Source organism: Frieseomelitta varia, unplaced genomic scaffold (genome assembly GCF_011392965.1).
Source record: "Frieseomelitta varia isolate USP_RPSP 00005682 unplaced genomic scaffold, Fvar_1.2 scaffold_567, whole genome shotgun sequence".
Classification (NCBI taxonomy): domain Eukaryota; kingdom Metazoa; phylum Arthropoda; class Insecta; order Hymenoptera; family Apidae; genus Frieseomelitta; species Frieseomelitta varia.
Genome location: NW_025110331.1, coordinates 49276 through 66596, shown reverse-complemented (window position 1 = coordinate 66596; position 17321 = coordinate 49276). Strand labels below are relative to the sequence as shown.

Below are 17321 nucleotides of genomic sequence, written 5' to 3'. Positions count from 1 at the left end.
AGGAATGGTATTCATAAAATAAGGCATAATTGTTTGATCGATCTAATGACTAATTTAGGATATTGAACAATTATTCTTGTTTGACTAATTAATAGTAAAGGACTAAATTATTTACCAGATTATAGATTCAATGAGAAATTCTGAATTGCAATATTATTGTTAGACTAATATTATTTATGTATATACAGAAATATAATGTATATCAGTAATTGTTAAAGAATGGTAACTAATAAAGTATATGTTGTACTACTACGATACAAGTCATGGAAATTGAACTCGTTTTCAAGTTCAAATAATCACGATCAAGTATTAACCCAACACCAAAGAAACCAAAACATGTAACTTACCAATCGTGGAAGTCAGAATTGTAGATGAAAGTTTGGTTGCAGACATATTGTTTAAAATTTTTCTGCTGAATTTTGGTCGATGTGGACACGACGGAAGTTTGATTGATAATGAGTATCATCACCGCTCAAGGTTAATCATAAGTTTCATTCGTCAGTGATTGATAATTTTTTTCAAATTTCTAGATTTCGTTAGATGTGCACGGGAGAAAAATTCAATTCGTAATGAACTCTTGTCTCCGTATTTGAATGTCACCGAATACAACGATTAACATTAATCTGATCTATCGGTCGTTAACGATGCAATACAGATAATGAAAATTTCTTAGAAATGTATTAGTGACTCGATTACTACAAATCATTAATTAAAAATTTTAAATAGAACTTAGAAATGTTACGGAAGAGAATTTGTTGTTTAATTATTACAAATAAATTAGAAATAAATTAGAAATATTAGACAATATTTAAATAATTAGAATATTCAGAAATATTATTTAAAAACTCACTCTTGAATTTTGGTCGATGTGCACATGATGGAAGTTCAATTGACAATGACTCTCCGTACCGCTGAAGGTTAATCTTATATTCCGATCGTCAGTGACCCGGAACTGACTTGATAATTTTTTTTTAGTTTCTCAAAACAGCATTTTTCTATTACACTAATCAATAACTTTTAGATTTCTATCGCAAGGTTACACTTTTATAAATATGTTACAATGTCAAATGTAATAATCTATCAATTTTTTAATCTATAACTGGCTAAAACTAAATTTACACTTTCATGATATTAAGTTTTAAGCTATAACTGCATTGATGTATATTAAATAGAAATTTATGTAGAAAAAAGTTATGTAGACAAAAATCTAGTTAAGCAGTGATTGTCGCTTCAGAATAACATATAAGCGCAACATATAAAAATTTTCGCTCGTTTATTGTTTAAGACAGCAAGAAATATATGTATTATGTAACTATCTTTTCCGTTATTCTAAATAAAATAATTTAATTATTATAAATGTATTACTGAAACTATGAAATAATGATTGGGAATTCAATCACTGATTCAATTGTTAGATAGTTAAATCAAGTAGATAGTTAAAATTGTAAATATACAAAAATATCATCAAAATGCATTATTTTACAGTTTGAATAATTCATTTGAAGCAATAAAATTATTCCTACAATATTTTTAGGCATTATTTAATAATTTTCATAACTTTTATGTCAAACGATTGAACAATTAAATTAATTATTGTATTCGATAATTTAAAGTCATTTCTCTTAAGTACATTGTTCAAGATTTTTATAAATTATTAGTTAAAAATTTTAAATGACACTTAGAAACATTACAGAAGAGAATTTATTGTTTAATTGTTGCAAGTATATTGTTAGAAACATTAGAGAATGTTTAAACAATTAGAATATTCAGAAATATTATTTAAAACACTCCTAAATTTTGGTCGATGTGCACACGACGGAAGTTCAATTGACAATGACTCTCCGTATCGCTGAAGGTTAATCTTATATTCCGATCGTCAGTGACCCGGAACTGTTGATAATTTTTTTTTAATACTTTGAAACAGTTTCTCTATTATACTAATCAATAGTTTTTAGATTTCTATCGCAAGGTTACGCTTTCATAAATATGTTACAATGTCAAATGTAATAATCTATCAATTTTTTAATCTATAACTGGCTAAAACTAAATTTACACTTTCACGATATTAATTTTTAAGTTATAACTGCATTGATTTATATTAAAAGGAAAAATATGTGGAGAAAAGTTCTGTTGTCAAAAATCGAGTTAAGCAGTGATCGTCACTTCAGAGTAATTGCGCAACATATAAAAATTTTCACTCGTTTATTGTTTCAAATTGCAAGGAATATATGTATTATGTAACTATCTTTTCCGTTATTTTAAATAAAATAATTTAATTATTATAAATGTATTACTGAAACTATGAAATAATGATTGGTAATTCAATCACTGATTCAATTGTTATAAGTAAATAGTTAAAATTGTTAATATACAAAAATATCATCGAAATGCATTATTTTACAATTTGAATAATTCATTTGAAACAATTAAATTATTTTATTTCTACAATATTTTTAGACACTATTTTATAATTTTCACAATTTTTATATTACGATTGAACAATTAAATTAATTATTGTATTCGATAATTTAAAGTCATTTCTCTTAAGTACATTGTTCAAAATTCTTATAAATTATTATTTAAATATTTTAAATAACACTTAGAAGTATTACAGAAGAGAATTTATTGTTTAATTGTTGCAAATAAACTATTGGAAATATTAGATAATGTTTAAACAATTCGAATATTCAGAAATATTATTTAAAAATTCACTTCGAATGTATGTTTAATCGATGTACACACGATGAAGGTTCAACTTATAATGACCTTTTTCGCTGCTCAACCATCAGATAAAGGTAATGTCAGCGATGCACAACAGGTGGTAGTCTTTGTCAATACTTCCAAAAATACTATTTCTATTACAGTAATCAATAGTTTTACAATTTTTATGTTTTATTTAGTTAAAACTTCTCAATTTTACAGTTTTATTGTTTTATAGCCCCCATTAATCTTAGGCAACAATAAATACTGTAATTTTAGGGGTCAAAAATGACTCCGGCACGGATCAAAAATGTCAATGATGTATACTACACGTTAAAGATATAATATAAAATAATAATAACATATAATATATAATAATATATAATATAATTAATATAAAATTTGAAATGTATCTAGTATTGTATGTAATAAAGTAAAATGTGTATCATATTAGCACAAAGAATACATGAATTAATAAATTAATCTAAGAATGCTACTGAATCGTAAAATATTAAAATATCTATAGATTTTGCAGTTTATTAAAACTGTTGGATAAACCTTTCTATAGATTTTGCAGTTTATTAAAAACTGTTGGATAAACATGTAGATGCATGGCAAAATATTAATACCACTCAACATGGCGAACGCTAATTTATGACGGCCAAAAGCAGCGGCAATATTACAATTATACATTATGCCTCCGGCACTACTTTCCCCGTTTATATGATCATTAATCGATTTATCGTCGATAATAGCTTAATATTTCAAACAATTTCGTTCGATTTTTTTGTAAAATAGGAGTACAAGTGAAATCAATTTACCATTTGGCTGGGAAACTTGAATATTAAATTTGCCGAAATGTACAAAAATCGTAATGTTTCACTGTGAAATTCATTTAGATTCACGTGTTTGCTTCGCCTTTAGTTTGAACTTTGTTGGCAGGGATTATTATTCAGTATATGGAGTATTAGTTGTACAGAATGTTAATTATAACGAATGTCCGTGTAAAGAAAAATGCAACGAGAAATTAGATATTAAAAATGGAGAAAGATAAAAAGAATATTATATTTAAATTAAGAAATACTCGTGTATGTGGTACAGGTGAACAAAATGGTGTATAACATGTAAACACACTTGTACATAACATATGTTTACGTAGTTTTTAACGCGTTATGCAAAATAGCTGTTACCGCGCACAATAATGAAACTAAGGGTACGCGAAAGTAGTATACGTAAAAATTTTATATTTTCAACCCTTCAGAAACAAAGTCTGTGATATCTATAAAAAATTAATAGTGCTTGTTTATTGCCATAATTTAAAGTTATAAAGATTATTATTTTTAAACTTACCTAATTACTATCATTAATATAATTTAACTCTATAAAGATATCAAAATTATCTAAAAATTATCAAAAGATCCAAGTTATCAACATTAGATGTTCTTGGAAGATTAAGAATGAAAAATATGATATATGTTGTATATAGATCTGAAAATGTTTCTTTTTGTTTCACTAAAATAACTGTCAATTCAAAATAATTTCCTTTGCTAGAAGTAAGTACATGTAATAATATCTTAAAGTATATTGAAATTCAACACAAAGTATAAGCATTTATAACAAATTGGTACGTATCTAAACGGTTCACAATGAAAGCAATACTATCAGAGAGCTTTATTATAATTAGACAGCAAATTTTTATGCAAATTTTTTTTTCGAGAATACAGTAAAACTTTAGTAGAAAATTTAGTAGATTTACGTACCAAATATAAGAAACATTATATTTTAAATACTTTTTCTTGTTATGTGTATTTTATGCAATTCTATACATTAAAATTTTCTATAAATCACTAATTTTCTAAATCATTTTTCTAAAACATTTGGGATAGTCTAATTACTTGGAGATAGTTAAAATTGTTAGTTTGTAACAATTTACTAAAGAATTATAACTAATTAATCTTTTCTCTCTTAACTTTTCTCTGTCAACTTGAATCACCTAGTACATCAGTATGTGGCTTAATACGTATGAGTAGAAGTCTGTAAATGATTGTACCACAATTAATCTTCATTCAACTTCAACGTCCTGTCAGCTTTTGTGTACCCCTTTTACGAATCCCCGACGCGATAAATAATTTTATACAACAATTAATCTTCTTTCATCTTGAAACAGAACGTGTCAACCATTCTGCGTTTCATTGCATTTCGTACATACATATGTGTACGCGATGTCATCTAACTCGTGGTACAACTGAAAAGAGAAAATAATGCTACGCGAATGAAATAAATTAAAAAGAAAGACCAAAATATTTTTGTTTTAGAATTTGTTCTTTGAAATACTTTTGAATTGTAAATTTCTGTTCCACAAATAGAAATCTGGAAACGTAACGTCTGGTGATCTACGAGACCAAGAGATTGCTTTTTCTCGACTAATCCATGGTTGAAGTCATTCACATTAATCATGTTTTTATTATAACTTTTTAATGAAGCATTTATGAGCTACGTGATATTTCAATCTCATTTCTATCTATAGCAAAGTTTGAATACTAAACTACGAAACACTCTGTATATAATTAACATATATATATATATTTTTTTTAAATTATATAATTATAATATTATTTTTAATTAAAACCCGATTTTTCTCCAATTCCTGTTATTCTTTTCTCGTTAATAGATGAAATTAGAATTAAAATTGATGTAGAATTAAATTAAGTTAAAATTAAAATTAAATTAAACATTAAACATTACGTAATGAACAAATTTAATTCTTCCTCTCGATTTATTTTTTCGCGTATAATTTTCTGAACAGTCGAAGAGAATCAAGTTATTTTTGGAATAGCTCCTGATGGTAAAGGTCCGTGCGAATTATTTTGTGAATCTCGTTCGTGGTGAAACACTGTCGGTTTTTATGGCCATTACGCGTGGCCGAGGGAAGTTATTGCTCGTTGCGGGTGGTTTACTAGTTCTAATGCTCCCGCAGAAACCGTATATATTTCTACGTAGTAATGTCTCACTCGGGCCATATATACAAATTGGATCGTCACTCTGTTTTTGGGGGAGAGCCGACATTTTTAACCGGCGCGCGTAAACCTGTCGATCGTTTCCGCCTGGTTTCCAACGGCCATTCGAGGAAATAGTGAAAATTGGTTATAATTCAATTGAAAGAATTGGCAAGCGTTTAATCATCGCTGCTACCACTGTGGAGAACGTGTCAAACAATTTCGAAGATTAATAGCGGCTGTGTTGAACACGATGGCAATGTTTTTTTAGTGGAATATCTATTTTTCGAGAAAAAAAAAACAAAAAAAAAAAATGGACAAACTTTGTAAACGTGAATGGAAAGCATAAGTTGTAGTCAAACTTTGTTAGTAATTTAAAATTTAACTTCGTTAGTAATTAAAAATTTATACTTCGTTGGTAATTTAAGTTTGTAATTTAAAATTTAGTAACAGAGAAGTTTGGTAAATTAGTTATCTAGTCGGTTAATAACAAAAATTAATTATTGAATTATTTAAACAAGATTTCAATTTTGCTAGAATTTAAGTAATTTTAATGAAGCTTTAGTTAATTAACTTTGAATTAAGATTTTGTTAAAAATTCGAATTCGTAATTTGATCTTCTGGCATTAATTATTTATATAAATGAGATTGTTATAACGAGAAGGAGATGTTAAATACATATTGTACGAATTAACGAGAGAATTGAGTAATGAATTATAATTAGTAACGAAATATTCATTACGTCTTATACGTTATTCAATCGATGAAGATATTATCACGTACTAGTGAAATTCTTTTAGAGTATACATATTTTATTCTATAACATTGAGACGTTCGGTTAAATAAATAATTTTGAAATCATTTCTATAATTTTTCAATTGTTTTTTCAATAATTAATTAATAAACGACCAATATTTATATGGTGTTATTGTAGACATGAAGGAAACGAAGAAAAAAGTTATTCGTACACAAAAATGTCGTTTATTTTTCAATTTATAAAAAATAGTATTTTATGTTAACAATTTACATTAAAAATCCAGCTAATAAATGGACGAATTTTTCTCTTTATCTCACTTACACTTTACGTCCTTTACTCCAAGAACTGCCAACTAAAATAAATGACATAGGATATGGACGTAAAGTAAGTCTTCGATTAACCTTCGTAATCGGGAGACAAACGACCCGGATAAATCGAGGTACGGATAATCGAGATACGAGAAAAAGTAATTAAAAACGTTTTTATGAAATAAAATCTTATTCACTTTTTCATTTAAACATGTATTTTGCAATATATACAATTAGGATTTATACAAGCTAACGTTAATATCTGGATATATCTTATTTATTTCTACTTTTGCGGTTTAAGAAGATTAAAAATGACGTTATGAGAGATCTCAGAAGATTAAAGACGTTGAATTGCGATCATGTTGTTGAATGAAAGTTTAGTACAGACTACGAATTTACGGGCAATTAAGAGTTTTTATATCGTTTGTCAAAGTAAACATTTTTTAGGAAAACAGCGAAAACTTATTTATAATTTGAACCATAGGTTTCAATCCTTAAATATATCTTTTTAATATCATAGATTTTGAATTAAAAAGTCTTGAAAATCTTGAAACACAAATCTATTTCTTCGTCGTCTTGGTGTCTAAAATCGATCTTATAAATATCTCTAGATTTAGATTATAGAGTTCGTTTAAACAGAAAGTTTTTATACTATTACAATTTTATAATGAAATTTTATATTTAAAATTTTATAGAGTTGAATTGAACTGAAAGTTCCATAAACGATTAAAAAAGACTTTTACTATCTGCAATCTAAACACCTCATTATTTTAATATCTCTTATCACATCAGCACCATTCCATCAACAATAATACAGAAAATATATTATACAACTAACAGAATAAATCAGAGTAAATTATTAACTAAAGAATGATTGGAATCTCACTTTCTTATATATTTTACAAACTATTTCTTTTTTTAGATAAAAAATTATTACAAACGAGTACACAGTTAAACTCTACATCACCAAATGGAAAAGGAATTTAATAGCAAATCTAAAATAAATAAATGAAAACATTTCGACATACAAATTGATAATTACAGAATATTATATACGTAAATGTGGCTTAAACATTATTTTTAACATTATTTCTTAATATTTGCTTAAATTTTCAAATCAGCTCATACTCAACGAAGCTTATAGATCTTGTTATCCTATACGAGGATGATGCCAGTTGGAATAGATTAGAATATTTACTATGGAACATTACATTATATTCTGTTCGGAGTATGCATGAGTGGTGCACACCGTATGAATCCAAATTCGACGATTGAACAGCGAGTTGAGTAGACCAATTAAGATGACGTACAATGGAACTACATAAGTTGGTGTGCGTGTATTGGTTGAATTATATGGTGCAACGCGTTCGCGGGAACGACACAAAGTGAAGGGCGCAGATCGCAAATTAGTAGCTACTCTATTGCAAATTTATTCCATCACGTGTTTTATTCAGACACATTTCGACGAGTGTTTACTAGAAAGATAAAGATTACTTTTTTCTTACGTAACTGTTAAATAAATAATATTTAAATATTAAACAGTTGTAACTATGTTCACATTTATTTGCATCGATGACAGAGTAATAAAGTGTATAAACACAGAGAAAGTATTTTGTTGTAGACTGAAAATTTGAAAAAGAATTAGATTTCCAAATTATCTTAAATTTTTTTCAAAATTTTATTCAATTTAGGAAGTCGAGCGAATTTCATGTTAAATAAAGATGAAAAACAAGAATTTGCTTCTCCATTAATTCATTATTTTCATTTGAAAACGGGAAAAGTGACTTTAATTTGCGTTAAACTCCAAATCAAGTAATCTTTAATTCGATAGAAAAAATTAAGATACAATCCTACCACAGAGTGAAGCAATAGATATCTGAGAAATTATATGCAGAAAGAAATTAATCATTTTCAATTATTTATTATTATAAATTTTAAATTTATTTGAAATAACACAATGAGATAATATTAAATATAATATTATATTATTAATATTAATATATATTAGATACATATTTATTAATAATATTTATTAATATATATATTTATTTATATATTTATATATTTATATATTTATTAATAATAAGATATAATATATTGCTCGTATAATGTAATATTATTTTCAAATATTTCATTCAAATAAATGTGATTTAAAATAATAATTAGATTTTGACAAAATTCAACCAATTAACGACAAGCACAATGCTGTGATTTTGACTTGGGGATCTCCAAGACTCTTTCTGATCGTCATCAGGAGGTGCATTAGGCGCAAGGTTTATCGCACTTCGCCAACTACAAGGATCTATTCGGCGCCGTTATCTCCGACACAAAAGACACACGGGAAATAGTCTATCGATGTCGGCGACGAAATGGTTGCCAGGTCGCGAAATGGTCTCGCGAATAGGACACGCGTTGGCCACTTTCTGCATCGTCGAGTACCACCGATTTCTGAATAGAAGAAGAAAAGAGAAATAGCCGTCGTAGCTTCTTTGAAACCTCTACCCTCGTGGCTCGTTTCTATCCTTTGACCGTCTAATGCTTTCGATATTCCGCGAATGAAGATTGTATCGGCAGCTGGCTGCCTATTCAGCCGGGCAAGTGCAATTTGTTCTTTTGTTCTTTGTTCGTGTGTTCGTTCGAATCTGGTTATTTGACGTTTCTTTGTCGCGGTTAATTAAAGTTTTCGCGTTTTACGTTATACGTTTTTTTTTTTTTAAATTAACGACCTTCGGCAATGGAGAAAGAGAGCGTGTAGATTTAGCGCGGACGATTTGTTTTACCTTTGTTGAAGAACGAGTATTAATTTAGTACTACGTAAATCGACAAAAGTCTACAATTTATTGAAAATTTTAATTATTTTCTAGTTCAATGAAAGTAATAGTAAGTACACGTAATATAATATAATTTAAATATATAACAATAGAATTTATATATATATATATATATGTGAATATTAAACTATTATTACTGTAATATTTATAGTTAAATATTTATGTGTTAAATTATTACGTACATGTTTATAATAACACTATTCTTATAATATTTATAGTACCTATTAACTTACGTATAAAATGGATAGATGTTATTAAAAATTAGAACTTTGGATTTTATCTAATAATTTTATCTGCGGATATTAATATATTTATACGAAATTTAATGACGTAGAATAATCAAAAGAATAAAACCTTGATAAACAATTATCACGTACCAATCTACGATGTATTACATACTACACGCATTATGTGAAATTTCGCATATGAAAATTTCCAGAAGAATACGTACAAATTATTATTCCAGAAAATTTCCAGAAGAATGCGTAAAAAACGATTATTCCCGTTGGTATTTCGTAGAAAAATGATTGCCTTCAATGGACTGATAGCAAACGGTGATAAGTGATAGTTAGAAGTTTAGGCGGGAAGTTTCACGTCCATTCTAATTTGCGACATACATTCCCCGAAGTCTTCCTTCGTTTATTACACAAGGACGAGAACGAAGCACGGGCTTCTCGTTGCGTAAAATTAGTGAATCGCATCAGCTTCAGCCGGACGAGTTACGCTTTTCTTTTATCTTGCTTCCCTTTGATTACATTGCGACGGATTAGTTTAACATAATCCGGCCTCGCATAAAATTACGCGCACGCCGTGTTTTTATTTCATGCAACTATATCTTCCCCGCTTTTAATGTTTCTTATTACGTACTGGCTGAAACGGACAATAGCATATCAAGTATTCACTTCGTTATTCTTCAGCTGAAAATCTCGTTTTATTAATTATAGGATATATTTATATTTATATTTTATATATATAATATATTTATAGAATATATTTATATTATATTTATATTATTATTATATTATTTAATTATAGGATATATTTATATTTATATTTTTTATATATAGGATATGTTTATATTTATATCTTTTATATATAGAATATATTTATAGGATGTGGACATATTTTTCTATTGATAAACGAAGCTACTCAAATGTTAAATGTTAAAATAATAGTATAATAAAAATGACATGAAAATAATAAAAAATTTAACATTAAAGTAGAAATAACATAAATATTGAGAATATTAAAATATCAGAGAATATAAATATTAAAATATTAGAAAATATAAATATTCAAATATTCAAATATTAGGATAATTGGAAATTGAAATAATAGTAATAAATAAATTAGATATCAAAAGTATATCGAAGTAATTAATAATTTTCTAGATATCAAAAAATCAAAGTTCACATGTCCACATACGCTTTTATTTTATCCGTCTATTTAAAAAAGAAAGAACCGATTATTTAACATCACTCACGAGTTAGAGAAGGAAATTCAATAGTTTTTAATATGTTAAAAATAACACGTTAAAAACATAAATGTCATAGTAATACAGCTATCAGTTTATTTATTCTTCATAATACTTATACTTATAAAATCCTTCAATAGTTATATAACTCTCAATATTTATATAACTGTCTTAATATTCATGGATTAAAACAATTTACAGTCTTACTTTTTTTTATTAAATCTATAAATTTCTTGTATAGGAATTATTGTAAAAATAACTCTACAAACGACTTGAAACTTCTAATTGACAAAAATTTGGAAACTGAAGATAATATAGTTTCATACGACGAAACTTTTGGATATTATTTGGATATTATGCATTATTTATGGAAGCAATGGAATTTTTAAATTTACAAACATTTAGAAATTTGAAAATTTAAAATTGACAATAGAATAATTTTGTACGGCTTACATTAATATTACTAAAAAAAAAAAACCATGTGTGAAAAAAAAAGAATTACAAAATAGCCAAGCAATTGAAATAATTTACATTATATCTATTGTTAATATACATAAATCGTATCTCATATACCTAAATTTCAAAAGTTTTAAAATTTTCATCATCGTAGAAAATCGTGTTGCAAAAATTGATAATATACAAGAATGAAAAGGATTTCATTTGCTTTCAGAATGCCGGCTATTCCATCTTAACGAATTTCCACGCGTGAAAGGCTAACTTCCACTAACGTTCCTAAGAAAATATTTAAGGTTTCGTAAGGAGCTCAGTAAGTCACAATGCGATCTTGCTTTGTACTATTCAACGCTCCTTGAAATAAGGGTGGTATATCTCTTTCTAGAGATACATTAAAATGTAAGCACTGTTCATTGTACTGTTTAAAATGAAGCTTTTGTCTTCGTATTGCGTCAATCTCAGGAAAATCTGACTTTTAAAATCGGCTACCGTCGTTTTACCTTCTTTCTCAACGCAATAATCCTTACTTACATACATGCTGCAGGTAGGAAAAGAGTTTTTCAAAACATGAACAATAATAATGTGTCCATTATATATTATTATTCATATGTTATTTTATGTACTACCTTTATGTATTATTTTATTATTATTTAGAGAGAAAATTATACTTAATCACAATCTTTGATTTTAATTGGACTACAGATTTTTATGCATTTGTATATTTTTACGAATATAATTAAAGAAAAATGGGAAGAAAAGAATGAAAATTTATTCCATTTATTAAATATTTTATTTTAAATAATTTATACGTTTTTAAATATTGCATAAATAATGTGTACACATTCAAGTTTTTCATAAACACATAAAAATCCGCGATTATTAATAATAAAATAATTATCCTAAATAGACTACTTAATGTCATCACACTCGTAAGTATAAAAATACGATGATAACCAGAAATGTTACGTCCACCATGAAAAAGTATTTAACTTCCATATCACGTACAGATTAACCTTTTCGTATTACAATATCTCTGCCAATTTTGCAAAATGAAGTTCCAAAATCGAGCCATTTTTCAGAATCGTTCGAACGAGATACACTTTGCGGAGTACAACAATGCATGATGTCGGTTTTGGCCAGAAACCGCAGTGACACGCTTCAACAGTCTATCATCGTTTTGTTAACATTATGAACATGAGAAAAAAAATAAACATTCCGATGTTGTTGCTCTGTTCAGGTGTTGAAACTCGTTTGCCAGATCAATATAATTTTTCGCGTGCTACGTCGCAACAATGCCTTGGTTACTCACAAAAGTATTGCAACAATGTCTCACTTAATGATAAAAATAGCAGATACGAAACAAAATGACTCTAAACAACTATTAAAAAAAATTCCGTATATGTGCATGTCGTTTTGTGGAAATAATTGCGATTTATATCAATACAATATCGTGCAAAAGTTTTGCATCAACTGATCTTCTATAAATGTTGTTGTTTCTGCTAATATTAAATAAACATAGTTACAACGTATACTTTTATGAAAAGGTAAAAAGAAAGGAAGCATGAAGTAGATTGCGCAAGTTCATGCAATTTCAGAATTTTATCAGCGCAACTGAAGGAACTGAATCTGAACTGAGATTTATTCTACTCATTGAATACTGTAATCAGCATTGTACTCCGAATGTATTATGCGCATTCTGTATATTTTTGAATTTTCAAATTTCCCATAAATGCACGAAAATCTAACGATAAGTACATCTTTGTTGATATTTTTGTTTTTATTGCAATGTTACATTTTAACCAAAAATATGTATTTGTGTATAAAGTAGTAATAAAAGAATTCATTACGTGAATTTCTGTAAAAGTCAAGCCATGGTTTCACTTTTACTGAACTAAAATCACAAAAATTTTTAAATAATATTGATTATCTTATTCACTATTAAATAAACCGTGAAAAGATACCGTTAAACAGAAAGATTAAAAATGATGCGTTTTCAAATAAAACTATTGTCAATTTCAGATTATTGAGAGTTGGATAACTTCCTGCAGAATTTAATTTACTTTAATTTTTATAACCGATGTATAGTCGATATTTTTATTCAATCAACTCTACAGTCTGTTGTTCCATTTTTATTTAACCAGTTTTATATAATTTTATATAATTTTATATAAGATTTATATAATTTTATATAATTTTTATGTAATTTTTATGTAATTTTATATAATATTTATATAATTTTATATAATTTTATATAATTTTATATAATTTTTTAACCATGTTTGTTTATGTTATGTTTAACCAATCTATATTTATATAATTTTATAGCCAATGTTTATTTTATTTAAAAAATTTTACAACCTACCCTCATTTAATCAATTTCATAAACAATTCACGAGTTGAACAGTTTTTAAAAAGAATTAAAAAACGCACAGAATTAAAAAAATTCCCTCGTAAGATCCTGTTCGGTGCGACATTTTTCCACGATATTTTTTGCACACGCGATGCGACGTGTCGCAGGCAAACGGTTCGTCAATATCGTTTCAAAGCGCGTTTATTCATTTCCCTAACTTTGATCGCATCTCGTTACGTCGTCGCGAGCAAAGTGACGACTTTCGTTCGATTCTTGAACGCGTTTCACCGATGGTTCCCAAGTTTCAAGCCGGCGTAAACAAATGACAATCGAATTACTCTGAACTAATTTCCCGTAATCCGCAGGATTTCCATCCGTTCGATTGAAATTCTTGCTGCGAGTTCTATTGACGTTCTCAGAAACGAGACGACTTTGCAACGAAATGCCGTGTCTGTCGATTGGAAGATTCTCTTAACGCGAAACCGATTCGCCGTTTCATTCTTTTCAATCTACAATAGCTACGCATAACAATTAGTTTTATAATATCGTGGTTCGCATGTAAACGTTTCACGTCGATGTTTCGCGGTGAAGAAAGTAGTTTGAAATTTAGAAAGTGTATGATGTAAAATATTTTGGGTGCATTTTCTTGTTCGAGAGTCTGGAGCATTTTTTACTTTTTAAAAATGAACTCCTTCGTACATTTTTCTAAAAAACATGATATTTGTCTACGTAATTTATAATAATAGTATTAGATGGTGCAATAACAATGATACGTATTTGAATGATATTATAATAATAATTAATTAACATTAATTACATTGTAACAGAACAATATTACGAAATTTAACATTTGTGTATGCTACTGACGATTAAAGTATGAAATATTAAATATAAAATAATATTGTAACATTGCAATTAAACATGAAATATTTTTAACAATAACAACATTAAACATAAAATTGCATCGAAGAAATGATGGTGTGAGAAATAAAAAACAGTTTGTAATAGAATAAAGAACATAACTGTTTATTCATACATTTTATAAAAAAAATTATTCAATTTTTTACAAATCTATAAAATTTCTGAGAAAAGTTGCAAATTGCTCACTTTGATCATTCTGACAATTTCAATGTTAAGTATAATTATCTTTGGCTCGGCTTTTCTAAGGAAAATAAAGTTTTTTCTTTACTTCTCCCAAGCTAGAGTAAGATTTTTCCTTAGTTTCATAATTAGAAGACCAGCGACGTGATTGGACTAATTTATATTTTATTAAAAAGAAGTGATTTTCCAGGAAAGTCTTGTTGGAAGAAGATTTTCGGGGAAGTGAAACCTTCTGAATTCATTGAAATATTTAAAATGACCAAAAATCATCAAGTTGGATGGAACTTTCAGAATGTCAAAGTTCCAAATTTCCTCTTTATTATAATATTGTATTGATTTTTGTGGACTTTCAATCTTGGAAGTTTACATTAATAACTATAACAAGTGAATTCTTATTACTTTCATGCATGAATTTATTTTAAATCTATTCATTTGTAAATGTTTGTGATTTTATGATTTATTAAATCTTAAATTAAACAGTTTCAATAAACTTTCATTTTGTGAAGGTTTATTATTATAAAAATATTATTTATTTTCCCAAGTATTGCAAATATCAATACTTTCACAATTTTTATTAAGAAACTAGCACGAGTAAAAGTGAACAATAAGACGAAAATATTTTATATACTAGTTTGCAATGAAAAATAAAAAACACGAATTAGTTATTTTATTTCATAATTATGATACTGGTATCAATCTTGCTAACATTATCCGTATTAGATAATATTTTTTTCAAAATTTTAATATAGTTACACGTCGTATTAAATAATTTTAATATGATCCATTTGAATGATATTTATTAACTATCGACTATTAAGAATTCAATGCTGGATAGGACATTAAATCAATTTAAACACATTTAAATAATTAACTCAATAATTAAATCAATTTAAACACATTTAAATAATTAACTGTAATTAACTGCAAATAAAAATGAATAAGAAAAATATAAGTACGTAAACTGAACGAAATATACGCATTTAAAATCATCCAAATTTTTTTAATGTACTCTTGTTATAATATCATAACAGATAAATTTCAGCGAGATCAACTCATAATTATTGAAATTTAATTTACGTGTTTAAATTTTGTTAGATACAAGACATTTATCTCATGTAATTGCAAATTATAATAATCGATATTTAACAATACAATATAATAATAAAGTGATTCTATTTTATAACCTTATTCTATTTTATAATTCTTTAAATTTTCTATTTCTTAAATTTTGTTTTCTTCATTGATACAAACGTGTGATATTGACAAACTTGCAATTCGATACGAATTAAAGACATCAAATAAAGTTGAAGTAAATCACATACTTCGAATAACCCTATTTTCGTTTCCATTTTTCGCGTTTCGTTTACGCGACCGTACGAGACCGCAGCTCGCGCCTCGGACACCGAATCGCAAATTAAAAATTTCGAATAAATCCGGGAGAAAATTGCACGTCTCGAATGAAAATGCGACACTCTGCCTCGTGTCTTGGCGACACGTCGCCGCGTACAAATTTCACAAATATTCAGTCGCGTTCCTACTCCCATAAACTTAAAGCGTAACGATGATGACGATGATAATAAATCGCGGTTGTTGGCTGCGTCGCGAGGAAGCTTTAAAAGGATGATACACGTAAAGTGGCATTAGCGATATGAGCCTGGTCATTAGAATTGCGATTTATGCGCCAACTGATACGCGGTGTGTCGGACAAACCGATTATCAAAACCAAAACGACAGTCGTGGCGTCAATTAATAAAACACGATTTATTGGTATAATTCAACCTGTTAACTAAAGAGATATACGACTGGAAACTACATACGTCTATTTACATATACCGCGGACGCAATTCCGCCACTTTAAAACGTTATTGTTCAGATGCGAAGGAAACGCTTCGGATACATTCGGAAGATAATGGAAAACATTAAGAGGAAAGAAAGAAATATTTGAAGATGCAATTTCCTCGCGGCAGAAGTAAAAAATATGTAGGGCAGCTTATAGCGCGTGTGTAAATATGTGGAACATCATCTCATAGCAAGAGATACTCGTTTCAACTGCTCCACGACGTTTGGCAAGCAATTTTTTTTTCTTTTATCATTGAAATTAAACTTTTTAACTTGAACACTTTAAAGATATATTTTTTTTTTTTTTTAATCATTTTTTTTTTTTTTTTTTTTTTTTGTTTCAATAATGAGAATAAATTTCTGGAACAATTTACTTCCTTTGAAATTATTATTATAATAAACATATCGATTATGTATGTAGATACGTATAATATTTTTGAATTGATGATACTTTAAATTTGCTACTTCAGCTGTTGTCACACGTATCTTTTCTAACATTGAACAAATTTCAA

At 27.4% G+C, this 17321-nt stretch overlaps 1 long non-coding RNA gene across 2 annotated transcripts in view; it reads left to right on the top strand.

The window, feature by feature from the left end:
• Nucleotides 1-17321, top strand: part of LOC122534021 — a 71117-nt gene that overhangs the window by 13104 nt on the left and 40692 nt on the right. The window lies entirely within an intron of this gene.